Source organism: Brassica oleracea, chromosome C6 (genome assembly GCF_000695525.1).
Source record: "Brassica oleracea var. oleracea cultivar TO1000 chromosome C6, BOL, whole genome shotgun sequence".
NCBI classification, from domain to species: domain Eukaryota; kingdom Viridiplantae; phylum Streptophyta; class Magnoliopsida; order Brassicales; family Brassicaceae; genus Brassica; species Brassica oleracea.
In genome coordinates, this window is record NC_027753.1 from 15,005,811 (window position 1) to 15,006,147 (window position 337).

Consider the following 337-nt stretch of genomic DNA (forward strand, 5'->3'; position numbering starts at 1 on the left):
AGAAACGAATTGGTTTTAAGACGACGTTCATGGCTCTAGTGTTTTCTCTCCTTAAGAAGCGAGCTTGGTATGCGTGGCGACCGTTTCTCGATTTTCGGAGAGTTTAGATCGGTTTGCAAGATCTGGACGAACAGTTATGGGACAATATATCGAGACAGGAAAAATCACCTAAGACTTAGTTCGCTAGACTATCCACCTAGGTTTTACGTTCCCTAAAGTTCTATGGCAGTCTCAAAGGTGTTTTTATTTCTAAGTAATTTCCTACGAAAACTCCAAAGTCTGATTTCAAAATTTTCAAGTCGCAAATACCTTAGTTCTCTCGAAGATGCAGTTTTGT